The sequence below is a fragment of the Saccostrea cucullata genome, unplaced genomic scaffold (genome assembly GCF_032062105.1).
Source record: "Saccostrea cucullata isolate Sc308-1 unplaced genomic scaffold, CSIRO_AGI_Scuc_v1 ctg264, whole genome shotgun sequence".
Classification (NCBI taxonomy): Eukaryota; Metazoa; Mollusca; class Bivalvia; order Ostreida; family Ostreidae; genus Saccostrea; species Saccostrea cuccullata.
The window spans coordinates 232,290-249,469 of NW_026932935.1; the positions used below are offsets into that span (position 1 = coordinate 232,290).

Genomic DNA, 17,180 nt, shown 5'->3' on the forward strand with positions numbered 1-17,180 from the left:
CATATAAAGAGTTAGATTTTGTGGCTGATTTACATGGTTCAACCTGCATTTTAAAAAAACAGTTTTCAAAAAAATAGAATACCGGTATGATGCAAAATACTGCAGTGTTAATACTTCCTTTAATCTTTTTGCATGGAACAGATTATTTCATATGATTTGCCGTTTCAACATGTCCGTTATCCTTTTATCTGCATTTCTATACTACTGGATCAGTCCATTTATATTAACGAAATTAATGCCAAATGTCACTAGTAAGCTATATTCGCGCCTTTTCCTTGGATTGTTATATTATAACTTTACTTCCATGGAATTAAATAAAGTTTGTCCTTTTAACTTCCTTCTGATGCTTCAGATATTATATCTACAAGTTTTATACCATTCTTTAAAATAACATTTCGTATACATCAGTATACATGGTATATGGACAAGTAACACTAAAGAAATAATGTTTCTAATTTGTTTACCGATCCCGCGGTTGGTTTATTCCATAAATAGACGAGTCCAATAATAATGCAGTTTTTCCCCAGATGCAGATCTATTATATGTCTTTGTTCAGATGCACATGATAAATAAAAAAGTAGTGAATAATCTTGATATTTTTTTAGCCTAACTTGAATTTACTTATTTCATTCTCAATATAATGTATTTAGAGTGACCCCCCTCCCATTTTAAAAAATAATTTTGAACACACATTACTACTGTTCACTTAAGGAGAAAATACACTCCAACAAAATGTGTTTTAAATTTCAATTATATCCATCTTTTAAAATGTTCACAATGCGTGATTTGATAACAGATTTTATAACAGGTGTTACAATGTAGCTTGAAATCAATTTAAATCCAAGGGCAGATCAGTCACTTAAGACCCCCCCCCCCCCCCCCCCCTTCAATTACAAAGTTCTTTAGTATGCAGTGTAGAGATGATTCTTCTACAATTTCAGTAGAACCAGGATTTCAGTTACATAAGGTTCTCAAAATAAAAAGTTAGGATATTCTTTAAACCCACAAAGTATTGCTCAAAAGGGTTATCACTCTTCATGCAGATAATAATTGATTGATTTCCATGCAAGCTTTTTAAAAATGTTACTTTAAAAATTTAATGAAATAAATTTCTCTCTCTCCGTAAAAGTGCAATACCTTCTCCATTGGCTTATGGTTCCTGCCCATATTAAAAATAAAATACAAAATAGAATACTGGTATGTCAAGAGATTGTTAATAAATTTATATAATTGTTTATTACGGCATTAATCATTTAAATTAGTTCAGATCAGTTATGATTTATGGGTAATTCATCAATGATCGATTGATTAACTAAATAAATGATGCAGTAATAGATTTTTGATTATATTTAACTTTATTTACAACTGATTGATGAGTTTAATTTTGTTATTATGTTCCATAAAGTCAGAAGTGTTTGACTTTACCAACACTCAGGTATTAATGAACAATTCATCAAGACAACCGCAGCTAACATAGAATTGTTTTCAATTTCTTATCTGTGGAAGTTTTGATTTCTTCTGGAAAAGTTTGTGAATGATTTTTTCAATGAATACTAATTAATGTATTTGGTACTGTTGAGATTTCTTTATACATATTTTATCGATATAAATTAGAGTGGAAATTATTTTGTGAATGGATTTGATAAAGAATAAATAAAACTCCAAAATCCAACAGAAATAGTTATTGGACGAAAGTTTAACAACCACTGTAAAAGTCACGAAACGTGCATGCATGCTTGCTATCACCTGTGTGTTGAACTTATAGCATACCTGTACCACGAGACAGTTCTTAATGACCCGATGAACGGCAAAATATTTGTTTTAATCAACATGACTCGTATACATCACAGAGAACTAGGATGATATATTCACCAGAAACAAGTTTGATCTTTGGATCTATCACGTATGATTCATAATCCACACCACCTTGTCCTGAACCATGAATCCCATGCCCTTCTTTAAAATATTCCTTTCTCATCATTATTTTCTTATTTCGAAATATGTCAATACCTTCTCCATTGACCTGCCTGTGTTAAACATGAACGTCCTGACGCTTATATTATGTTCTCCGAATTTATTCTACAAATATTTGTATACTATTTGCTTATCTTTCAAAGTATATTATATGATTTTTGTTATAAAAATGCGATTGATAAATATTGCAGTTGATATTGTGGACTAAGTGAACTTAATTTAATATATGCAAGTGTGTTTTGCACTTGTGTTTGAATTGCTTCGTTTCTGATAATAAAAACAATCCGGAGCTGTTTCTCTTTAGAATCATTGGTTTTGGTAAAGTAATTTTTTTCTTGTTACTTTTTTGTATTTATATGTTGACATTTTAAATTATTCCACATATATGTAAACACCATATTATATTTTTTCATCAGTATCAAGTGTAATTCTATATGCATATATTCTTTAAATCAAATATTTTCTACTTTAACGTTAACTATCAAAAACTTCATTTTTATATTGCTATATTTATTTTATGCCTAATCATTGTTTTTAATACAAATGCTAAAATCTTAAACACGTGGAATATATGTTTTATAAATTTAGATTGTTTGTTCAAGAATCAATGTACTTATATCTTTAAAAAGAATTGAAAGGCAGATTTTTCACGTCTTTTTTCTTCACTTTTCACCTTGAAAAGTATATAAAAACCATGAATACAGTTAAAACAAGTGCATGGAAATGTTTCAATTCCTATAGGCGGGAACCTATTTTGTATTCATATAAAGCAGAATTTATTCAAAAACTTCAGGATGAAAACAAAAGATATTTTGCTGTGACCTTCAATTCCAAATTAAAATACATGCATATCGACGACGATAATCAATTAACAATATTTAATTTTATTCCTTTGATGATTCGATATATATATATATATATATCTCAGTACGTGAGCTTGAAATGAACGACACCACAGAGTCTGACAATTTTGTTTTATATTTGGATATTTTAGCAGAAAAGGATTTTAAGGAAAACCTTTTTATGAAACATTTTGATAAACGTGATGACTTTAAACTATCGTAAACTTTCCTTCTTTTTGTAACAATATACTATTATCAAAATCATGCATTTGAAATGTATGTCTTTCTATTAATTCAATGGTCAAAAGCTTGCTCTCCGTAAGAACAATTTCCAAAACAAGGCAATCTATTGACAAACAAGTTAATAAAAAAAGACATCAACAGTCTCATTTTAAATCACTATTTTGCAAATTCTATGGCCGATACCATAACCTTGTCTGTAATTAAATACAATCTATCCTTAAAGGGACATAGATACAGTTTCAGCTTAAAATGTTCAAATCTATTTTTCCATTTTTACAAATATCTGACGAAGGTCATTCTTATGATCATCAGAATTTGAACTTCACTTGTCTAGATACAAGACAGATTTAGAGCTCAAAACCTTTGTTATCTAAACAGGGTCCATATCATGTTTTTGTTTACATAGGTTAATATACTAATATATGTTTGTTCAAAGCAGATAATTTCAATGAAGCAATTAATTCTAAACACGATTAAACAGTTTCTAGTGATTTGCTGAATTTCATTTTGTTATAAATATGATATTTTCGATATGTAAACAAAACAAGGCACTAACCTTGTTTACATTTTGAAGAACTTAAAGTTCTGTATCTCGTATGTTACTCAACAAATGATGTTCAAATTTTTGCTGATCATTAGATAATACCTTAGTTAGGAATTGTAAACATTAAAACTGGTTATAAAAAATCAGTTGAAACTGTGTCATTGACCCTTTAATTTAAAGGATGACTGATATTTTTCATATTAATTGTTAGTTCATTTTTAACACTATGAATTATCTATGGATTTTCTGTATTGCTGATTATGGAAAGTAGCACATTTGTTCTCCAGGTATGTTGTTTACTCCTCAATTTGTTCCCCATCTCTGTTGCTTTAGAGGTCGTATTTGTCTCTCCCTCTGTTGTTTTAGAGGTCCGTATTTGTTCTCCATATGTTGTTTTAGAGGTCCGTATTTGTTCTCCCTCTGTTGTTTTAGAGGTCCGTATTTGCTCTCCCTCTGTTGTTTTAGAGGTCCGTATTTGTTCTCCCTCTGTTGTATTAGAGGTACGTATTTGTTCTCCTGTTGTTTTAGAGGTCCCTTCTGTTGTTTTAGATGTCCGTATTTGCTCTCCCTGTCTTGTTTTTAGAAGTCCGTATTTGTTCTACCTCTGTTGTTTTAGAGGTCCGTATTTGCTCTCTCTCTGTTGTTTAGAAGTCTGTATTTGTTCTACCTCTGTTGTTTTAGAGGTCTGTATTTGCTGTCCCTCTGTTGTTTTTTAGATTCGTATTTGTTCTATCTCTGTTGTTTTAGAGGTCCGTATTTGTTCTCCCTCTGTTGTTTTAGAGGTCCGTATATGCTCTCCCTCTCTTGTTTTAGAGGTCCGTATTTGTTCTCCCTATGTTGTTTTACAGGTCCGTATTTGCTCTCCCTCTCTTGTTTTGAGGTCCGTATTTGTTCTCCCTCTCTTGTTTGAGAGGTCCGTATTTGCTCTCTTCTCAATATGTATTATTTCAATGGATCTCTAAGCTTGATTAATGTTTGTTATCTCAATATGTCATCCATTTGTACAAAATACATGACATTTCCCTCTCTGATTTTAGTAGAATGAAAAATTTTCTCTAGTCAACAGTATAACTAAAACGAAAATCCTAGGATCTCTGTTCATTCAGGTACACGCCTAAGAATGAAGACTTCCTTAGGAGATGATGTTTGAATGATTTGTCTGCAAACTGTCTGTGAAAACACGTACCAGGTAAGAGCACATTAACATGCATTCAAGGATTATCCCGCTTGAATATTGTAAACTTAATTAATTTATTATCAATCGAAAAGACGTTTAACAAAACTTTGATAGTTAGAGTACATGTATTTATTTAACTTTAAATACTGTTACTCATGTTCGTATCTTTCTAAATTTGTTTTTGTTTGAAATTCATTTTCACATCTTAAAACTTAAATTTTGTTCTTTTTTTTTTTGTAAGGAATGATAAAATTAAAAGTCACATTTTTGTGAAAAGGAGAAAAATATACAAAGAAGGCTTTTGCTCAATTTTAAAAAGGTTAAATTTTCTTCATGATGCAAATTACACAAAGATTGAAGATATGATTATTGTGATCGATTATTCAAATATTCAGTACTTGACTTTAGAGTAAACACAAACCCCTGAAAAACCTCTGCAGGGACCAGTGGTTAGAGCATTTGCTTTAAATGAATTCGATTAGAATATGAAGATAAGGAACAGTAATCAAGCTGATGTTGAAGTTCAAGTTCAAGTTTAGTTTATTCATCCAAACCGAAATATTGGTACATGGATACATTTATACTATAGTAATATGAATAGCAGGTATTTTAGGGGTCTGTTTTCTTTGGCTTATTTTATTGGTCTTGTAGTAAACTGCTAAAATTTAAATTGTCAAAGTTACACTCTCATAATTATCACTACTTAATATAAGAAAAATCATAATTTTGATTAGTCTGTTGTAAAAGCAATACAACTTTCATTGGAAATTGTATTCACTCAAATGAAACATATGTAGATAACGAACAGTATTCAAGATCCAAAGTCCATAAAACAATATGACATAGGAGTAGAGCAAACACGGACCTCCAACACATCGGAGGTAGGATCAGGTGCCATGGGGGAGTGAGCATCCCCTGCCGACTGGTCACATCCGCCGTGTGCTCTTTGTCATGATCGGGAAAAAACGGAAAAATCCGTCGTCAATTCAGTGAATAAAAAATGGACTAACAATTAGTATTTTAAAAAAACGTCAGTCAGCATTTGACTCAATGACATTTTTTTTTTCTGACAAGGTCATTGTATCGACCATAGAACTTGCGAAATGATGACTTTAAACGAGACAGCTGATATTCATGTTTCATCAACTTGTTTGTCAATAATTTACCTCGTTTTAGAAATGGTTTTCATACGTAGAAAATGCTCTTGCGTATCGAATCAACTGAGATATATAAACTCTGTATGCAGGTGATGAAGGTATATTGCTGCATGAGTAAGGGAAGTTGACGATTATAAAGTTAAAGGCATTATGTTTATCATAGAACTTGGTTGTTAGATTACCATCAACGTCTTTTTCAAGTAAAATATCCAAATATGAAACAGATGTGTCTGACTATGTGGTATCTTTTATGTTCTAAATTCACCAGTTCAACCGAACATAGATTATTTATAAGATAAAACTCAAAACACTTTATATAGGATGAGCTCGCATGCGCGAGTGCAACAGACTTTAAGAAGTGTATACAGTATACAAAGCAGTCTTTAGTTTGACCTCTTAAATCCGTATCATTCTACAAATGAAAAAGACTCAAATAAAGTAACAACATCAAAACGAACAAAAAACGTGTTCGAAATATCGAACTGGAATATACTGGAAGGGTGGGTGGGGGATGTCTGTTGCAATGTAGCAGCGAACTTCGAATGACAAACACCCGAAAATCTACCTTATACGTGAATGAATGATGCGTATCACGGATTCAACCTATTCACCCTTAACCAGATGATCAACCAATCGATCTCCTTTACAGATGGACTTATTCTGCATACAAAACAAACACACGTGTTTTACCGTAACTTTTATAAATATATTTATCTTAATTTCACCAAGATATATCGTATCGACATAAGAATGGAAATTACCAGTGTTAATTGACAATACGTCTTCGATCATCTAAATGTAGAGTAGAAGGCCACAGCAAGTGTATTCTTCTTTTCACGTATAACGGGGCGCAGTTGGTTCCCATTGGGAATTCCAATAGATTGTTAGAAGATCTTGGGCTCGTAACATAAAGCTTGCTAAGATTTTGACTTAAGTAGGGTCATAAGTAGGACTTAGGCACATTCTTAGGACCTGCCTAAGTACTACTTAAGTCAGTCTTATACCGTAACATAAAACAGACTAAGCAAGGTCTTAGCAAGGTCTTAGCTAAGTCAGACTTAAGTTGAAATGTTTTTCTTGGGAATAACTTTTAAATTAGAGTTTAGATATATTTATATGATATGACTATAAATTATAAACTAAATATGAATCAAGACAAGTTGTTTTTTTAAATAGAGATAGAATTACTAAGTTAATAATATATTTAGTACTGAATTATTTCTATGAAATCTTGAAATTTGGAAACGCTTATGATAAGGAGGTTGAAAGGACAGAACTTTTTTAAAACAGGAATTGATGGACCACTCGGTGCAGCAACGGATGCAGTGGAGGGTGGAGGGGGGTCCCTCCAGATTTTCATACTTATAAAGTTTATATAGTAAAATAAACAATGAGTATCCGTAGTAATAATCATTAGTAATCCTCTGATAAAGAACAATAATCATTAGTAAAGTTAAAATTATATGAATGAAGGGATATGTTTAACCCCCCCACCCACACACACACACACATACACAAACGCACAGGAAGTTGGCTTTTCAAGATCGGTCTTATTTTTTTTAAGTTTGTCAAAATAATTCTGATACGATATTTTAACTTGGCCATTTAATTTGTAAATCGGAGGTCGGAGTTACGCACATCTTGTATACATTTATGGAATGAAGAGTTCTTTCCGTTGACATTGAATAGTTCATCCTCTAGAGGTGTTCTGATCGGAACATGAGTTCCATCAATGCAACCCAAAATACTAGGAAACCTTGATAACTCGTGATTTTCTCTGCATTGGAGTTTGGAATTCTTATACCGGTATATATTCGTCTACATGAATTGCAATATACTTGATGATACCTGTTATATTATCCGTGACACTGTCATTCTAGACATACCGTATCTCCTAAAACACTAAAAAGACTACCGCCTTTAAATGTCCTGTTCTTTTTAATATTTCTCAAATACATGTATAGGGCCGTCATTCTTGTACAATTGATTACCTATAGTGAGTAGTGTTTATGACGTATTAAGCATCAATCCCAATCAAATAAACTTATGAACGTGTGTTCAACAGTCTTATTTTTAACCCCTAATGTTTATCAAAATGAATCTAATGAACAAATTACTAAAATTTATATACCTCGCTGTATTGTAACATGTATATATTCATCTTGATTAATGAAAAAAAATTCTCATGAATGTTTTAATTGCCGGAATTTAACAATATCTAATTCAAAATTTTTGTATATGGTACTTAAGACATACTTAACTCACCTCTACCGGCCGCCTAAGTCTTGCTTAAATTGTGAAATCTTAGCACGCTTCTAGTTACGGTTTTGAGCCTAAGAATGTACTTAAGTCCTACTTAAGCATAGTCTTAAACTTAAGTAACCTTTATGTTACGAGCCCCTGTTCTCCAAAAAACACATAGATATTGTCAAATAGAAACTCAAGCATCTTTTTATGTCAACTTCAGACGACTTGTGTGTACAATCAGAATATTTCTTAACAAAATAATTTTGCAAATGACCAATGGCATGGTAAGTAAATTTACGAGTTCCATTTTTATTGAAAAAGCAGCTGTCAATAATATCAAAAAGCCTGGACTTTAATTTATCGTGGGGAATGGTTGTCTATAAATTAAGTTGAAAAGTCGTGTTTATAAGCTGTTGATTTTGGTAAAACCTTGTGATTTCAAATTTTCCAAAAGTTCCTTGGAATTTTTAAGTATTCACATCTGATTTACACCACTTCTTGAATAATAGTTGTACAGTACTCTTGAAGATTCCCCTTCACTACTTTTAATATCTTAGTGAAGAGTAAAGAAAGAGGCTTGGTTAAGCATTTACTGGAACCCGCTATGTATCTATGTATCTTTGTTCGAAAGGATTTTTATGAAGTTTTGGAATCCAGTATCGATATAATAGTTCAAATTCATTTTGGTTCTTTGGGAACCTAAAAAATATTCAGAACTGACATATGATTTTGAAGAATATCTTCTTTAGAAAGGAAACTATGAGTATAAGTTGGATTACCACCTGTAGAATTAAATTCAAGTTCTTCTAAAATACAATTTATATACATGTACAAGTAATAAGCCTTACAAACAAAGACCATATTGTTACCTGCTTTGTCAGCAGGGACCAATACATACTGATCATGTAATCTAATTCTTTTTTTCACTTCTAGATTGTTGAATACAAAAGGATAGATGGTTTTCAAACTATTGAGTAAATCTGTGTTTAAACGTAGATTAAACGTACTGAAACTTATCTCAAAGATGATATACCTTTCAGCAAGCAAAACAGCAATTTTACAGCACCCGTCAAAGAAACCCGCATTGTACTGGTCCATTGAAACAATGCTGATCAGTTGCAGAGCAAACTTAGACCTCTGAAAAGATCAAAGGTGTGGTCAGGTGCCAAGGAGGAGTAAGCAACATCTGTCACTATTCATACCCGCAGTGTGCCTCTTGTCGTGATTGGCTAAACGGAAATCTCTGTAGTCAAATCAGTGTGAAAATTTTGGGCTAACCACTTGTATGAAAAGGGTCAGTTAATAACCGAATTTATGGTAGATTATATTCGCAATTAAGCTCAATGTATCGACCATAGCATTTTTAAAATGAGACCTTAAGATAGACTGCTGATATCCTTGTTTCTTCAACTTGTTTGTCGAAAGCTTGCTTCGTTAAAAAAAAGGTTAGTACAAAAAGCATGCTCTTGCGTATCGGCTAGATTCTAGACATAAACATATAAAACAATATCCTCTCAAGTGTTTTGCTCTTCTACTTTCAACTACAGTTGGACAATTCATTACCGGAGATGACGGTGAAGTTGAAAATGAAGACCTTGATTAAAACGATCATCTTTAAAAGTCCTAAATACCGGTACAGGGTCCTCGTTCTTTCAATTAACGACAGAACTGTCGAAGATTGAACCAGACGTTGGACTATATATGAACAAGACAATCTGAGCAGAATGGATTATAAATATTTTAGAAATATTTTAAAGAATGTTATTAAAAAGTAAAATACAATATGCAAACCATCTATCCTTCTATTTCAGTAAATCGGAAGTGATCAAAGAATTTAAAAGATTATATATTAATTATATAATATGTTGTGGTACCAGCCGACAGAGTTTTTAAGAATATCGTCTTTGTTTACAAGAACTTGGTTTTAATTCTACTTTTGGAAATCTAACATATACCCGCAGTTCACACTTTTTTAAAAGATTAAATTCCCATAAATCATATTTTAGAATTTAAAACTTAACATTCCGGCCAACCAGTGTAAGATCGATTAACTTTACTTATATAGCAGATTTCTAACCTCAAAAAATCTTTTCGAACAGAGAAACATTGAAGGGTCAAGCAAATGCTCTACTAAGCTACTATCTCTACTCTTTGCCGAAGTATTAACTGTTGTTAAGGACAAACTTCAAACGTACCGTGTTAGAGCTTTTGTTTTAAGAATGCGTGTTAATCAGATGTGGTTTCTCAAAAATTCACAAGAAATTTTAGATAATTCAAATTCAAATTTTTAATACTATTAAATCACAAATTTTCATGGGTGTTTAATTTTCGTCGTTTTCGAGGTATGAATTCATAACCACCACGAAATGTTAAAGAAGATGGGCGCATTTGGCGTGTGATCTGCAGGAATCATTTGTACGAAACATTTATGGTTTAAATGTCCATGATCTGGTTGGCTGAACATAGCTGGTCAGATTTTACAAACACGCGTTCATAGGTTTTTTCATTTAGTTTGAAAGTGTGAGATTGTAACATTTTTGTCCATTTTTCCTAGTAATGTTTAACAAAAAAAAAAAACCCTCCTAAAACATTTAATGCATATAGATGCATGATACGTGTACATGTACATTATATAGAATAGAAGATTAGAATTGATTTCGCTCGAGAACCAAACTGAACCAAAATTTATCTAATTCGAAATTTTAATACATCATTACATAAAACGAAACTGACAAAATAAATGTTTGTTTGCATGAAAAAAAAAAAAAAATCAACGCCCCATGCCAGGCTCGAACCAAAAACTTTTCGATTCCAGCTCACTGAACAGGTAGCCCAACGTACTGAGCTATGACCGCTACACATACGCAGATGATTTTAAAAGGACAAAGAAGCACCACATTCACACATTTGGATTTTTGGGGGAAAAGTTCGGTTTTCGGGGTCTCTGGGTCTTCTCTCCATTTTTTAAAAAAGTGTATTCGTTTCTTTGAATTAACATACACACAAATAACGTTTCAAAATCATGGAGAGAAGACCCAGAAATAGAAAAAATTTAGAAAAACGTGTTTAAAAATGTACCATTTTGTACCAAACGTCTGATCTGGCCAATTTTCAAGTTATTTTTTAGCACATCAAATTTCAATTTCGGGAAAATATTTTCCTTTCCTGTTGCACAGGAACCCAATGAATAATAAAAATGTTAAAATTTCATGTGACATTACGATAAAATTTTCACTTTTCAATTACGCCCAGATTCCTGTCGAATGCCAATCAAAAGCGCCCTCGTTCTTTCATAAGCATTACTTTTTACATTCTTCAATAACTAAATCAAATCCCCACAGACCAATATTTTTTCCACAGTCAAACCTCGAAGATTTGACCCTACGAAAATATATGATTTTACAGTAGTATATATACTGTAGATGCCTTATTTTTCGCGAGTACTTATCGCGAAATAGCGCATTCATAAACGTCTTACGAGAATATTTACTCGCGAGTGAACAGTTGGTCAAGAGAATTAACATAGATTTCAGTAGTCTGGTCCCCTTCCCACAATTCCGTTCGCGCACTCTCTACATTGAGGTCAGGCATCGGTTGATTCACTGTTAGACGTTGCGCAATTTCAAAATGGAGGACAAAGTAAGTAACCATCTCGAGAAATAATTGCTCATATCTATTTGTTTTACATCATGACAACTTATTTCATCAATGCTTACTGTTAACCAAAGTTGTTTTCTATTTATTTTTTTATTCATTTGATTTATTTTGCGTAAATTTACACTGTTATCACTGGATTAAAAAATGTTTACATTTTAAGAACGTGGAGGTAGTCAAAATTGACCCCCAATATTTCCTTTGTCGTGGACCGACATCAAAATTTTATTGTCTAGTCTAATGTATATATGAATGATCTATGTTAGGATATACAATGTTTTATATGTCGCTCCTTATTTAATATAGTAAAAGCACCCCAGATTTTTTATCATAATTCTATCAACAATTAGCATGTGCTCTGGCCTACTATTGCATATATTTGACATAAAACAAAGGTTTAATTTTTCTATACTGTTTGTATTTTGCTTGTTACACACATCACAACAATTCTCACTCACAGTCTCAAACTGTTATCCAAAGTATCCAGTCAGAAACTGTCTTCTGAAGGTGTTACACCTAACGAATTTTTTCATGTTATAATCTTGAGTTAGATTTTTAGTCAAGAAAATTTTTTCCAAATATTTTACTAATTATTGACGATTCCCTAATACACATACATTTATATTTGTCTTAGATATTTTTATATCTTTTTTTTTTAAATTGTATAATGCTGTGGAATTATTTTGATGTGACTGTGGAGTCCGTTTTTGTGGACAGACATAAATATATAATTTTGTTTTGTGGACAGGACATAATTTATAAAGGTTAACCAAATAATAATTAAATGAATCTGTGGACTTATAAAATATCCAAATAAGCATTTGTGGAAATAAAAATGTAGCTGATTCACTTGATGTTCAATCCTCCTTCCTCAAACAATGATGATTCCATAGAAGAATTATGAATAGCTGCAGAACTGTAGCTCTCTAAAAAAATATTTTGACAGACCTGAGAGCTACAGTGCCACCCACTGAAAGAACTGTATATTTATTGTGCACAAAATTTGTGCTTGCTTCTGTATTAATTCTTCCTTACTTCTCTTAGTATCAAGTACTCTCGTAGTTTACAACTGCATGAAGCATTGCAAGACCGAAATATTTTGCAAACCAAAGTGGTAGTATAAATAGACGAAATTTTTGATGATCTCAATTTCAGGTCCAGGAGGGCTACTAACATCAATTATAAGGAATGTTTTGTTGTGAAAACAGTGAAAAAATATGTTAGGAACACATGGTTAGTAATATTTTGAGATGACGGTTAAAAAACATGGAGAAATAAATCAGGAAACATTTCTTGTGTGCAATATATATACAGTTTTTTTTTCAATGGGTGGCACTGTAGCTCTCAGGTTTGCCCCCAATATTTTTTTCAGAGAGCTACAGTTCTGCAGCTAATAGAAAAATAGAGCTCTACCTGTCTAAAATAGACAAAGTAAATCCTCATTATTTTTCCATGAATTAAGACTTCTGCTATGCAAAGTAAAATAATACTGTGCTTATTGCTATCATGATTTTATTACAGCTTGTTTCATAACAGATTTCAAATAAGTCTCAGAATCAATTACTTTGAACATAAAACACTTTAACACTACAGGATAACTGATGCTGCATGGTGTCCATGTTATGAAAAAGAAGATATGAAACAAAAGCCCATGAGAAAATGTCAACATCAATCATTTATGAATGAAGATGGAGTCTCTAGCCTAAAATTTCTTGAGATAATCAGTGTTGCCTGGTTCATCCAATCAGAATGATCACTCCATTTGCAGACTATCAGGTATTCTTTGGTTCTGCCAATACTTTGGATCTGAAAAAAAATATTGATTCAACATATTTTAATCCAACATACAGATTTCAGTGTATGAAAATACTTTAAGAAAGTCTGTCAGTATGTAAAGTAAAATTTCAAGGTATAATAAAAATTCAGATCATGCTTATCATATTACAAGTACAAGTAACACGAACTGTTTACCTATTTAAAAAAATGCATTTACATGGTCATTTCTCATTTTCAGGTTCCAATCTGAAGTATACAAGGGAAGAGTAAAATCTTTTTCATTCCTATTTACAAACACTTACTAGATCCAGAAGAATATCCTGATTGTTTTGTGCACCATAAGATGAATTTCAATCTGACACATAATTCTGAAAAATGGAGTAGAACACCATGAACACTGGATGGTCTTCTTCAAGCTGGCATGTCTTTGTCACAATATCTTGACTCTGCATTGCCATCAAAACTTTGCATTCCTTAAAATACAAAGACAATTTTTATAAACTAAAACAACAGACTTGATAAAAAGGCTAATATAAAAAAAAAATAAATGTATCATTAGGCCAAAAAAAAATTAATTTCTTGGTTCTCAGGCCCTCCCTCATCTCTTCCAAGGGTGCCTCATTGACCCTTTTTATTGCTAAATCAATAAAATAAAAACAACAAATCACCTCCCTCATCATTTTTTGAGGTTTTGTACAATGTAAAAAGCTGCCTCATCATGTTTTGGGGGCAATAAAAAGTAAAAAAAAAAATGCCTCCCTCCCTCATCATATTTCTTGAAAAAAGGCCTGAGAACCAAGGAATTAATTTTGCATGGCCTTATTTACCCCATTTTTTTTTCCTTTTTAATTATTTTATGAAATTAAAACCCTTGCGAAAATTAGAACCTGCGACTTGCTGTCAAGCAGAGGTGTCTGGAAATAAGATAAACAGCTCCTTTAAGGGTAGGATAACCAGATGATGTAGATCAGTCACCGCAACAACAGAAATAGAACCTCTGTCAGCCGTGAAGTCACCTTCAGGAAGAATGCCGAGAATATCTGAATGCTATGGATTCATGGTGTCATCATACTGTATATATCCACCACTGAAGCCTAAGATATAAATGTTCGAAAGTAATTATAGTGATCATATTTCTGGTACAGTGACAGCAAATTTTAAGTATTTTGTGAATAAAAAAATTGAATCCACAGCTTTTGATTTAATTTGATTGTTTGTTTACATTTGCTTGAAAATTAAATTAAATTAGAAATAGCGGTAAATCTATTTCTGCATTATTTACCAATGGGACAAACCCCTCCTTGGCGGTAGATACAATATTTTCCTGCAGGCCAGCTTGGCAAAATTCTATTTTCTTCCGTTTTCTTCTAAACACAAAATTTGTAAAATGTAGAGGTGGGCTTTGAAATGATGTCAGCATTAAATGTGGAACTTGTGTGGTCCATCCTGGTGTCTTTAATATGATGTGTAAAACTGCCTTCATAAAACCCTCTGGGACAGCCAGTTACATGTATCCAGGTACTTAATCTGGTAAAGGTGTCAGACGGCCATTTTGTTGAAATCATTCGATCTGAAGAAATAAATATTAGGTACCAAAAGCTTTTCTGAAATTAATTCATCTTATTCTTTAATCTATATAAGATATACATGTATTTGTTACATTTGCCTCCGTTTGGCTAGGTTGAAGTAAGGACTTATTTGACCTTGACCTGAGTTGACCGTGTCTTGGAGAAATAACACAAAAAAGTCATGATGGAGCTAGTCTTTTGGCACTCCAAACTTTTATGCCGAGTATGCAGATTCAATTTGATGTAAAATAATGAAGGAATTTTTGAAAATAAAAGAACATTTTTTAATTTTTTGTACAATTTTCTATCATTACCGGACTTTCAGAAAAGTGTGGCATTCTCGACACTACATGTACGTAGTTAAAGTATCCCAAATCGCAAATAGATTCTCATTTGTTAAGAAATTAATAACATCAGAACTTAAAATTTTTGTTGACGACGATGAAATGACCTAAGTCGTACCTCTTTGCCGTGCGAGATGCTGTTATTGAATATTTGTTACACTCGTTGACATTCTCCCAAATTTTTTCCCATATATATTTCAACAGTGAATGAAAGCTTTGTAAATTTCAGATGCTTAATATGTAACATCTAGAACACCACACCTTATTGAAAGCCAAAGGAAAACAGAGAATTGTATATGTACTAAGTTAAATACCCACCATCAAAATGAGTCGGACATCCGATAGAGAGATCCAGACCCTCGGGATAGCGACAAGTACATGTGTCCTTGACAAAGGCAGGGTTACCAGAGTTAGCACAGGTCAAAGAGAAACTGGTACATTGGTACACTTCAGACCTATAAACAGAATATAGTGAACTGAACATAAAGCGAAGAGCATTACCTAATACAGTAAAACTCGGTTTTACAGAAATTACATCCTATATCCTTTTAAAATTCCTTACATCCATTTTATTCATTATATATAAGGAATTTGCTTAATTTATATTGCTGAGAATACAAGATAACTTCTCTATTCTGTGAATTCACAATATCCATCATGGCATATTTGTATTTAACAAGTTTAACTGTATGAACTTTGACTTGCTTTTTGAGTCCTGATATACACCATATTAATTTGCATATTATTCCTTTTGTAAATTTGTAAAATAATTTATAATTAATTTGACTTACTCTCCTCATAGCTCATATCATTTGAACTGATAAATCTGTTTCACGGTTTTATCATTGTTGTCTGTTCATTGAATTGTACTTAAAATAAGATTGCAACCATGGAATGACTTGGAGAAAAGGACAAACATTTTAAGGTGTGCAAGATTAATTTAAACAAATTACTCTGCAAGTTTAAACTGTATCACCTTATAAATGGGCTGTAGAGGGGTTGTTCCTGTTGGGCTTCCATGCTGTCTTTTGGCTGACCATCATGTCTTTAATACAGAGGATTTGTTTTCGGTATCCTGGTAAATTTTATGAAATTTATGCAATGAACGATGGAAAAGCCTAAAAAAAAAAAACCAACATACAAAATAGAGATATTTATGATTATCTGAAAGCTATAAAGAACCTGTTACAACATAAAAAGGATTGATACATTTTTCAAAATGTATTGCCTTGGCAAGTTGGCATTACAGTTGTATGAAAAATTATTATGTATGCAAGGATATTAATAGATTGTGGTGACCTACCAAAGTAGCACCACCTCTAACTGCTAAACATCTGTATAGTGGTGGGATTCACTTCCACAAGCCTTCATGAAAATTACATGTTAGACTCACGCTATCATGTAAATATTATGCTTGGTAAAGTGGAAGGAAATTAAGGGACCAGCTAGGGGAATCATAATAAAACAAAATAAATACACTGGGGGTTTAATCCCTTCCCCTTTTCAACTTATATGATGATTGCATGGACAGCAAAACACAAACAGTATAGAAACATTAAACCTTTGTTTTATGTCAAATATATGCAATAGTAGGCCAGAGCACATGCTAATTGTTGATAGAATTATGATAAAAAATCTGGGGTGCTTTTACTAT

The 17,180-nt window shown here is 32.2% G+C and overlaps 3 long non-coding RNA genes across 7 annotated transcripts in view; 1 reads left to right on the top strand and 2 right to left on the bottom strand.

The window, feature by feature from the left end:
- LOC134236580 (uncharacterized) overlaps window positions 1-17,180 on the bottom strand; it is a 177,822-nt gene that overhangs the window by 160,250 nt on the left and 392 nt on the right. The window lies entirely within an intron of this gene.
- LOC134236578 (uncharacterized) lies at window positions 11,715-14,806 on the top strand. The gene is made up of 3 exons (XR_009985640.1): window positions 11,715-11,823; window positions 13,432-13,614; window positions 13,853-14,806. It is a non-coding gene; the product is annotated as an uncharacterized LOC134236578 (long non-coding RNA).
- On the bottom strand, window positions 13,536-17,070 carry LOC134236581 (uncharacterized). 2 transcript variants are annotated; one of them, XR_009985647.1, is made up of 7 exons: window positions 16,830-17,070; window positions 16,503-16,644; window positions 15,841-15,981; window positions 14,897-15,184; window positions 14,502-14,708; window positions 13,810-14,087; window positions 13,536-13,644 (listed from the first exon to the last, which is right to left on the bottom strand). It is a non-coding gene; the product is annotated as an uncharacterized LOC134236581 (long non-coding RNA). The 2 variants fall into 2 exon arrangements; XR_009985648.1 differs by having other exon boundaries at window positions 16,503-16,601; window positions 16,830-16,844.